This window comes from Lates calcarifer, linkage group LG4, assembly GCF_001640805.2.
Source record: "Lates calcarifer isolate ASB-BC8 linkage group LG4, TLL_Latcal_v3, whole genome shotgun sequence".
In the NCBI taxonomy this organism is placed as follows: Eukaryota; Metazoa; Chordata; class Actinopteri; family Centropomidae; genus Lates; species Lates calcarifer.
Genome location: NC_066836.1, coordinates 15,571,957 through 15,581,113, shown reverse-complemented (window position 1 = coordinate 15,581,113; position 9,157 = coordinate 15,571,957). Strand labels below are relative to the sequence as shown.

General features: G+C 40.9%; 1 non-coding gene across 1 annotated transcript; it reads left to right on the top strand.

The window, feature by feature from the left end:
• Positions 1 to 2,826: 2,826 nt before the first annotated feature.
• trnag-ucc (transfer RNA glycine (anticodon UCC)) lies at positions 2,827 to 2,898 on the top strand. Its single transcript has one exon. It is a non-coding gene; the product is annotated as a tRNA-Gly (tRNA).
• The last annotated feature ends 6,259 nt before the right edge of the window (positions 2,899 to 9,157 follow it).

The following is a 9,157-nucleotide window of genomic DNA, read 5'->3' as shown; positions in this document are numbered from 1 at the left end:
ATTAACAATGGATCAAATTACTTCTCTGCTCTCAACGTGTTTCAATTTGTTGTTTTGGTTTTCTGTCCTGCAAATATGGTTTTGATTTATTCTCACCACTCTCATCACCATCATTTCCAGCAGCAACACTCTGCTATTTTCAACAAAAAAGCTCTGTCAAACCCACAGCTCACTACCAAGCAGCAGGCAGACGAACTTAGTGACTAGCTGGTGACAAAGTGGAGCATTTAGCAGCTGAAGAGCCACATGTTATATGTCAGTGTTGTTTTCACTGCTTATTTTTAATTACAGTTAGTTTGAGGTGTGCAGCGGCTGTAGTTGATGTTTAGGCAAGACTCCAGGAAGTAAATGTGTGCAATGATTTGAGTGTCAAGGATGATACTGTAGAATAGTACACAGTCTTACATCTGCTGAACACCTGGAGTTTTAACAGTTTGAGCCTGTGGCATCAGCAGGAAGGCGTATTGACCACATACACATACAATACAATATACAAGAGAAAGACGGAGAGCAAAACATGTACACAGTGATTTTTCAGTCAGTTAGTTATGGATTGATACAATATAATGAACAAAGCTGTTGCCTGCTGTCTTAAATTAAAGACTTTTTATAGGCTCAAAATTATATAAGTCCTTTCCTTTGTGTAAAAGAACATTACTGATATTTTTGTAGTTTTATCTGTTAGATGATCCACAGGTTGATCCACTGCTGATATTCACAGGCTTCTGTCACTTTATTGAATTAATGTAGCTGAGAAGCATTTCATCTCCAGGCTTTGGTCCTGCAAAGCTCTCTTTTCTCATATACACTGACAAATATATCTCCCTCTCTTTCTTTCTCTTCTCTCTATGTTCTTATTGGTTCACACACAGACATGCACGCATAGATCCACACAATACTGCACGTACGACTGAAATTTGATCAGGTGTCCTCAAACCCCAGCTTCGGCTGCGGGGCCCTAAAATCAGCTCTAACCATCCATCATGCTTTATAGCACATCACACATTATAGCTTGACAACAAACAGAGAGAGACAGAGAGAAGGAGGGAAATTCTTAGGCAGCTGAGGAGGGAGGCAAGAGTATTAAAAACACCATGGGAGTGAGAGAGAGAGAGGAGGGATGGAGGGAGGGAGTGTAAGAAGAAAAAAACAAGGGGGGGAAAAAGCATCAACCTTTTCTAATCAATATCCATTTCCCGGGGCTGTCATGTTGTTGCGAGAGTGGCTGTTGCATTACCAAACAGAGAGCGTCTGATCCTAAATAAAATATCACCTTCAATCCAAACCATCACATTCATCTTCATTTAACAAACGCTCAGCTTTTGGCAATACCTTTTATGCATCCTCTTTGCCATAGTCAGAATGAATATGTCAGGATGACAGCGCCTGGCACCTGCATACGGGAACATTTCTCCACAGAAAGGCATTTCACTGTTAGTGTCATTGTTGCACTGCACAATTCAGACGGGTGATCCCATAGGGGTGGATTGCAACGTGCAATTGAATTTACAGTTTATGACTCACAAGCTTATGACTGGTAGATTACAAGAGAGGGATTTTAAGTATGCATGACTATGAAATAAAAAGAAGGACAAGAAAAAAGTGGTAAAGCTCTTTAATGCAGGGCTTTCCAGAAAGTGTGAGAGTGCTGTCATCACATTAAAATGTGTGTAACACACACAAATGGGTTTATGTATGTGTTTATGTGCTGTAATGATGCACAATCAGCTTAAAAATCAGATTCCGTACACAGCAGCGCTATGTGTCTGTCTATGCATATCCACTGCTTTAAATATGCCTAGACTGACAGCTGACCTTATCAGCAGAAAGCAGGACCTAATTTGCGTGATGATAAGTCTGAGAAAAACATGTGAACGCACAAATTGGCTCTCCTCTCTTTCTCCCCTCAGCCCTCCTCCTTTTTTTTTATTTCTCTTTTGGTCTCCTTTCCTCCTCCTTTCTGCCTCCTCTCCCTGTCTGTCTGTCATGGGTCTATGGATGGCATTAAGTAAATCATCTGACTGTGTATCAAAGGAAAAAAGACCAGCGTAATGTCATTACTGACTCACTGCTCATTTCCCTGATTCTCACGGCTCTCCGTCAATAGACTCTTGTGTGTGAGAGAAAAGCAAAGAAAAGGTTCTTTTGCCTCGGTGAATTTGTTCAGAGTACACTGTTTTTTGTTGTTTTTTTTCTTTTTCTCTCCATTTTGGCCTTCAGATTGGACTGGATCAATCCGAAAACAATGACTTTGCATTTTATTGTGGCCAAGGGAAATGGGAGCTTTTGGAAAGCGATGATGACGTGAGCCTGCTCAGATGCAGTCAGGGGCCGTGCTGCCTCTAACTCTTTTTTTTTTCTAATCACTCTTAAAAACTTAAATGTCTCTATAGCCGATCAAACCTAGCTGTCATTATTATCGGCTTTTATAGTCATTTTGTGAGACAAGTTTGCAATTATACAGTATATTTATATAAATTATGAATATAATTTTAAAGTGGAATTTCAGTAAAGGTTAATAGGTGGCACTGGTGAGCCTCAACCAGTCACTAATTATGCTGTTGTTGTTGTCTAAAAACATAAAACAAGAGAATATGCAGAAGAGCACAACTACATCTTGAGCTTGGCTGTGTTAAGACACTGTTTAGGTAATAATGGAAAGCAGGAGGGGACAGAAAGTTTTAACCAGCGGCGACTCAGCAAAGTAACAGGACTGTTTCTGTCTCACTTCTCGCCAGATGTTGGCAGTGTAATTTGCCATCTGGAAAAGAGGTGTAGCTGTTTTAGTATTGTTTAGATATCTGCCATTTACATGGTTCTCAGCAGGCGTTGGTGGTATAGTGGTTAGCATAGCTGCCTTCCAAGCAGTTGACCTGGGTTCGATTCCCAGCCAACGCATAACTTTTTGACAGTTTCCCTCACTGGATCAATAAAGTATATGTTTAGGTGTTGCAGCGCAGATGGAGATAGTTAACAAGAACCAAAAATGCTTGCATGGATACATGTTGTTATCATTCATAAACCGTGTCTCTTGATATATTTGGACATAGTCAGAGAAGGAAAAGAAAAGAAAGAGAAGAAAAGAAAAAAAGAGAAGAAGAATTTTGTGTGGGAAAGGTCTCATGTCATCTCATTTGTCTGTCTTTGCCCTCTCTTCCTCTCTCATGGCATCCTGTCGCTCTGTGCTCTGATCTGTGGAGCCGTGACAGGAGCCTGATCCTCAGAGCTGCATCTCCACTTCAAACACTGAGGCAAATGACCTGCTGTAGTTGGGGAGGAGTAGCACACACATATGCATGTAGACACACACACACACACACACACACACACATGCATACATGCACAAACACCTACACACCCAAGTTATACGTGTACTTGGGATGTCTTAACTCGTCCTTTGGGTCTCCCTGAGATGTCATCTCCTCCAGCAGCTGCTAACAGTCCATTTCAGCCTCTAACCCTGCCTGGGGCCAGCGCATTACAGTGGAGTACTAATGATCTCTGTGCTTCAGTCTGTCTCTCCTTCTCCAGCCATCCATCTCTCACATGTTCCTCACCGCCTGTATCACTATATCTACCTCATTTACAGCACTGCCTCTCCTTCTGATTGCATCTCTGTCAGTACCTGCACCAGTTTAGTATTCTTGTTTGCGAGCATGTCTGTAATTGGACACATGGCTGTGCATTTGCAGCTGAGTACATCTCTGTAAACCCAGTGTCCATTAACATTGTGTTTACTGTCTCTGTATCATTAAGAACCGCAGACGTGTGTCCTAGTAAAAGACTAGGACATAAACTGAAGTGATGTAGGCACGGTCAGACTCACATTATTCTCTGTTCTATTTCCATGGCTGCCTGGGAGCCTAAAAGCCTTCATAAATTACACTGTTATTTGGGTCAAACCTCTGTTAGTAAGCACATGGCTGATTTAGAGCCTCAACTGCCTGCCCTTAGCTCTGTATTTGTGCTCTGTGTGTGCACATAACCACACACACGTGCGCAAACAAACGCTCTGTTGATAATAAAATAAACAGTAAACATTCATTCATATCATAGAGAGATGACACAAAGATAGAGACAGAAAGAAAGGCTCAAACGGTTTTCATTTTTTTCAACCAGACCACAAGTAGAGTTTGAGTCAGCACTTGCACATACTGTTTTAGTAACCCATCTTGTGTGGTCAAACATCAGCTATCACAGTGTGTGTGCTTTACTGCATGTGGCTGTGGATAGTGTGCGAGTGTGTGCATGTGTTGGTGTGCCTCTAAAGTTACTGTTAGTTTTCCATGACATTTTACAAACCATGTGATTGTGGTTTTACACTACAAAAACCAACCAACTGTTTTTTTTTTCTCTTGAACTTGTAATTTGGCTGTCCTGCTGGTTTTCCCAGTACACTTTCTATGTTTATTTTATTGAGTTCTCCCCAAGAGGTCCAGCTACTGTGTTTGTGCATTCATTTTCTGTATAAGGTTTGGAAAAGTCAGTCAGTACTTACACAAAACCCAGATAATATTGCTGTATTAAGCTATTGTAATTTTCATGTTAAAACCTTTGGGTTTATTATAACTGCATCTGATGGATCACATGGTCCTACTGTATGAAAATATGGCTAAAAGTCTATAGCCACACTAGCAGCTCAGAGAGACACAGTGACACTTTGAGCACTTAGTCATTAGTTTTGCAGGTATTCAGGAGAAGTTAAAATTTTGATGACGATGGAAGGGGAGAAGTCAGGGGATGTTTCAGACTGAACCAGAGTGGAGGACTGGCTGATAATTCTGCAGGTCTTGAGGTGTGAAAACCTTTCAAAAACCCACTAGACAAAGTCAATAATGCTTGGTTGTCACATTTAAACGTTATTTTTCTTCTTCAACCAGCGTGACAAATGTGATCATTTAATTTACCGCAGTTTGACGCTGGCAGTGGGTGCATTTTCAAAAAGCATGTCTTGATTTGTAGTTAAACTCGATAAGAAACAAACAAATGAACATCATTGCTGAAATCCTAATGAATATTTACAAGTGCCTAAGATGGTCGTATAGAAATGCATATGGAGTACCTAATGTCCTGGATAGGTTGTTGACCCTTGACTGCCCCACCCCCCCTCATAAAAAAAAAACCTAATCAACTTCAACTCATTGACAAGTCTGTCACACACGCTGGTCGATCCCTCATTTAATCCTCCTCTAATTCCTTTGTTTGTCACAGGCAAGTCAGCATGGGCTACTTGTTATATGTGAAGGGTTTCCACTGCACAAGCCCACTGTCTGAAGTCTTTCCATTTTTTTCTGCACAATGTGAACTTTCCTTACTTGTACCCTGTAATTTCCCAAACACACCCACACAGAGATACACAACCAACAGCAGCACTTACCCATGCTCCGTTGTCTCTTATGTCACTAGTCATATCCCCAGAGGCCACCAATCAATGCCAAGCAGACATGCCCACTTGTCAATGGCAGCCATTATGTAGATTGCGAACTGGCTAGAGGAAGAGGAGGAGTGGATCTGGGGGAGGAAAGGCACCATACTAAAGTAAAGGTGGTCTTTTAATAATAGGAAAAAAACAGCATGAGTGTTGAATCCCATACAAACCCTCTCAGCCTTTATGAATCCTTCATATGTTTCAACAATCAAAGCTCCAGACATAATACCAGAATAATACCACAACATGGAGGAATTTCTAGTTGTAACCTACAGTGGCAGTTTTCCTAAGTCTAATGATGTTCTTTTGAGATTTTCAGTTTCAAGTCAGTCCAACCCACCACTAAAATGTTCTGCGCTTTCCATTTAAAATTCTGGAAATAATTAAAAGACCACCTGATATCTTTGGAATATCATATCACAGTGGATTGCCAAACTTTTTCTTGTGAGGCATCATAGCTATGATAAAGAAATGGGGCTTTCTCCCAAAGATAATGATGGTTCAAATCATCTTTGGTGAGAAAAGTTTTATGGGTATGATTTTATTTAGTTGGCACTTTAAAGAGTACATATAGATTGTGTAATTTTTTTTTTTTTGCTGTTTTAAGTAAATTTTTGACTTTGAAAATAGTGGCTTGAAGAAAATCTGCAGTTTCTGCAGGTTTTTTTTTTTTTAATTACAGCCCATTTACATTTTACATGGCCAATTTCACACTTGGCTCTGGCTCAGGAGTTAGCAACTTCTCTTGTCTATATTTGAAAGTGTATTTGACCAAAACACTGAACCTCAGTTTCTCCTGATGGTTAGACCAGTGTCTTGCATTTTAACACTGCTGCCATCAGTGTGAGCAGCTTAGTAAGAGGCATACTGTGCAGTACTATATACACTGATGAACCACAACATTAAACCACCTGCCTAATATTGTGTAGGTCCCCCCTGTGCCACCAAAACAGTGACCCATTGGTACATGGAAACAGGACCTCTAGGGGTGTCCACGCATTGGCAGTGGATCCTTTGGGTCCTGTGGGTCATGGGGTAGGGGCTCCATGGGATTTGGGGAGTTTGGAGGCCAGGTCAACACTTTTGGCTTTTTGTCATGTTCCTCAAGCCATTTCTGAGCAATTCTTGAGGTGTGGGGGCACTCTGTCCTGGCAGGGGCTGCAGCTGCCATCGGGGAGTGCTGTTGCCATGTGGGATTTGCTTGGTCTCCAGCAATGTTTAGGTGGGTGGTACGTGTCAAAGTAACATCCAGATGAATGCCAAGACCCAAGGTTTCCCAGCAGAACATTGCAGGGATGAGCAATGTTATTCACTTCATCTGTCAGTATGTATGCATTTCAGTTTTGCTTTCAACCTACAAGAAGATCTATAACAGCGACGCAGTTATTCTACCATCTAACAAAACCATATTGTATCATATATACTGGATCTGTATTTCTGTCCACAACAGTTGTGCTGCTGCAGTTAGTGTTGTGTATGCTACCTCACTGCTTCATATCACCCTTAGATTAGAAAGAAAGCAAGAAAAAAAGCACTGTAGCCAATGATGAAGAGAAAGAATAGGATGATTAAAGGAGCATGCATATGCAGGCTGATGTGCAGAATACAACCATATTGTTTTGATGCTTTGATGTTACAGAAAACTGCCGTTTTGTAAACCACAGAAACATCTATTTTCACAAGCCAAGACATTACAGCGTACCCTGAGATAACCACATTTCTGATGAGCTACATAATGTACATACTTAGTTGCAGGCCTCTGCGTTTCTTCACCTACTTTTGGTTTAGAAAATGTTTCCTATGGATCCACCAGCATTAAAGCAGCCCAGCCTCAGCACATACTGTAGAGGGGGTCGCTGTGGTCTCTAGACTCTTCCCTCTACCATCAGAGCTTGATTGATGGCACTTGAAGAGCTGCGTTTGATTATACAGGATAGGAGACACACATAAACACGTGATGTGTACAAAAGAACACTCATGTCTCTCTATCGCACATACACATGTACACACTGGCAACAGGCGCAGGAAATCATGCAACCTACTGCAATCAGCTGTCACACGGGGTTCATAACAGGTTTTCACAAAAGGGTGGAACTAGGCCTGTATATTTCTGTGTAGGAGGACATTAGCCGTATGATTACTCTCAAATAAAAAATCTTCTACTCACGCTATCACCCCATGTGAGTCACTGAGCCCTGGAAAGATATACAGCCCATATGTATCAGTTTGTGTAATTTATAGACCAGCAGATGTGGTCTTGCTATGTTGGCTCTAAATTTAGATTTTCATCATTTTTCCTCCATCGATAGACAGCACGATTGGAGTGAGAGTGAGTTTGTCTTTGGTCAGAGTCCCTCTTGAGTCATCCAATAGCAGTTCAGCATGTCTTGTCTGCCAGGCATTAAACAGTGATTTCCACATCTGTAAGGGATTATGTGGTCAATATTATCTCAGTCCCTCCAAACGCCATCCAAGTTTTTCTTCACCTTTTTTTCAACCTCAAACATTATTTATTCTCCTCTCCTCTTATTCTGTTCATCCTCTATCTGCCTCTGCTCCATTTCGAAATCTGTTGCTGATTGTAGGTGGTGACAGCTATCCAGGCAGTCATACAGGCAGTATTCTTGCTGATTCACTTTGTCTGGTTACCTATTTGACTTGGGTCAAGTAGCATTTGGGAAATGCTACAGTCTTTAGCTTATTTGGTGCCAAAAACCATGGATAGATTATGAGACAATAGGTCCCTAGGCACAGTCTGGTTTTAGTCATTTTCTGTTTCTTTATTGACAGTTGTGTTTTTTCTCAGTCATATTTTTTTTATCTCTTTGTCACTATTTTGTGTGTTTATTTATTTATTTTTAAATGTTTTTTTGTTTTTTAATTTAAGTGAGATTTATACTCCTGCTGAATGGCATGTTGGACTCCCCACACCTACACCTTTCCAGTTTTGGACTTTGTCTGAACCATTTCTGTAACTTTCCAAATCAATGATCCAACTATTAACCACTTCATGCTGTGGTTGGCCAGCTGTGTGAGAGGTGAGAGAGGAGCCAGGCATTGTACTTCTCTCTCTTGCACTCATTTTTCATTTGTTACACAACTACGTGTGGCAATTGTAATGTGAACAACTAAGTGAAACACTGTGAACGTCTTCCTGGAGAGACTCTCTAATCTCCATTTTTAAATATCACATCTTTACCCTCTCTATCACAGACATTAACACATTTGACTTCCAATGTGCTCGAATAGCACATCTTAAGAACTGGTTCTGAGAGACCGTAAACAAGCCCTTATTCATTTTGAGTCAATTTCTTGTCATTTTGCATCTGTTTTTTGTTGTTGTGTCTCTTTGTGGTGGTTTTGTGTCTCTTTGTAGTTGTTTTTTGTTTCTTTGTAGTTGTTTTGTGTCTCTTTGTAGTCAGTTTGCATCTCTCTGTAGTCATTTTGCTTTTCTTTTGAGTTGGTTTATGTCTCTTTGTAGTTATTTTGTGTCTGTTTCAGTGACATTTGGTGTACCAGAACTTTGTGGTGCTGCACCTGAACTTATCCAAAGTCTCCTGCCACAGCAGAACCGCACTGACCTTCCTCTGAACAGATGTTATACAAGATACTACAGGATACTTTACAAAATGTTACAGAAAACCAGGAATTATATTTTCTGAAAGCAAATTGGATTGGATTTGATCGGGATCCCTGACTCCTTGCACACCTGGGGCTGGTAGGCCCCCT